Raw genomic sequence first — 2,316 nt, 5'->3', positions numbered from 1 at the left:
CGCAAACGCGTGCCCCACGCGTCCGCATCATTTTTTAAATATGGCCATTCACGCGATCGCATGCCCCACACGATCGCGTCACCCAGATTTTTGGCAAAAGAGTTTCGAACAGAGAGTTGCGCGACCGCGAGGCTGCACTCATGCCAATCGTACAAAACAGGCCACGCGATTGCGTGACTGCACGCGTCCGCGTCACCTGACCTTATCATGCACCACGTGACCACGTCAGTCACGCGACCGCGTCACAAGCGGCACACAGAATATCCAGATCAGCCAATTTTCTTATTTTTTCTTCTCTAATCCATATTTTTCTTATCTTTTCTTATTTCTTTCTTCTTCCTTTCTTATCTTCCTTCCCTTCTCATTCTTCTTATTTTTCTTTTTATTTTATTTTAATTTATTTACATACTTTCATTCATTGCATTATTTTCATTGGTGTTAGAAATTTATTTGGGTCATTATTTCTATATTTTACTTGTGGGTTATTAGAGGAATTATTTGACAATTATATATATTTATTTTTAAAGGGTTGCTTGCATGTTCAATTTATTATTTTAATTAGATTATTTACCATGCATGCTATGTGTTTGTGAAAACGCCCGTATGGCATTGTGCACTGCTTTTCAGTATCTTTTATCCTACTACTCTGAATGCCTGCTTTTCACAAAACCCTTTTTCATATCATATTCATTCAATATAATTGTCATTACAAACATGTTGCTAGTTTGAAAGACTTGGTAATCTAACTTGGATATTGAATGCTTGATCTATGCTACTCATGCCTTTGCCTGCATGCCAATAAACACCTTGCATTCAATTGTTATTATATGCACTAGCTATTTTCCATTGATGACTTTTCACATGTACTCATGAGCGTGTGTTAACGTCATTCTTCTTTATTGTGCATTGATTACCACCTTTCCCGCTCTCTTCCTTGCTCTAACCCTTAGCTTTATAAGTCACTTTCTTTTTCCCTTTTCAGGATGGCCACCAAGAAGGGTAAAGAGAAAGCTACTCCCAAACTACCGGCAAGGAAAGGAACAAAAAGAGCCCCAGCTGAGGAACCACAACCCCCGTTCACCTGCAAATCTCAGCATGCACCGAGGACGGTGCAATCTTTAAGTGTGGGGAGGTCGATACCGATCTCCATGGGTTAGTACCTTTCTGTTTCAACACCAATGTTTAAATTTTCTTTGTTAAATTAGTTACTGCAATTGCATATTTGATTGCATATTTTTTTGATTTTGTGCATTTAGTTACTACTTGGTTAAAGTAATAAAATTCTTTTAAGACCCTCTCTTTGAAAATTTTCACTAATTTAAATTGAAAAATTTTTATGTTAAAACTTGTTTGACGTTGTAATTGGAACATAGTTTAAGAAGCTACGAACACACAACCTGTGAGATTTTGAGCTTATTTGCATGGTTACATTATTTAACCATAAATATTTTATTCTTGTGTGTTTTCTTCTCTATGATTGTAATATATATTTTGTTCCAATCTATATGTCCAATATTTAGTATATTTACATGTTTGCATATGATTGAGGCCATTGTTTGATTTTAGCTCACTTATCCCAAAATTAGCCTACCTTTTACATCACCCTTGTTAGCCCCCTTGAGCTTTTAAATCCCCTCTGTTTTATAACCACATTACTAGCCTTAAGCAGAAAAACAAAATAAGAATCCCAAGTTGAATCCTTGGTTAGCTTAAGATAGATATTGTGTAAAATTTAAGTGTGGGAAATTTTATGGGAACATGGGATGATATGAAAAAGTAGGGAATTAAATTGAATAAGTTATTTGAAAATTTGGGAAGCATGCTCATGTGAAATCAAAATAATTAAATTACCATGTGCATTGAAGAAAAATATATTAAGTAATTAAATAAGGGGATACAAAAAAAAAAGAAGAAAAGAAAAATGAAAAAAATACCCCAAATGCAAAATAAAAAAGTCAATGCACATGGGACAAAATTCAAAGATAAGTTTGATACATGAGCATGTAATACAAAAGTGGGAAAATTTTGGGTAGCTAGGTAAAGTATTTTTAAATTATATAAAGTATGTATATGTTAGGTGAGATCTTAGACTAATCAAGGATTCACTTTGTTAGCTCACTTAGCCTTATATATATATACCCTCACCCTTACCTTAGCCCCATTACAACTTTGAAAAGACCTCATGATGTTTGCATTGGTACATTAAATTTTTGTTGATTGGTTAGATGAAGAACAAGGTTTAGAAAGCATGACTAGAGAAGAGTAGAGTGAATAACCCTATATACTTGAGAGATTAGAGTGATATACACTTCCAGT

Source organism: Arachis hypogaea, chromosome 14, assembly GCF_003086295.3.
Source record: "Arachis hypogaea cultivar Tifrunner chromosome 14, arahy.Tifrunner.gnm2.J5K5, whole genome shotgun sequence".
Taxonomy (NCBI): Eukaryota; Viridiplantae; Streptophyta; class Magnoliopsida; order Fabales; family Fabaceae; genus Arachis; species Arachis hypogaea.
This window is presented reverse-complemented; position numbering follows the sequence as displayed.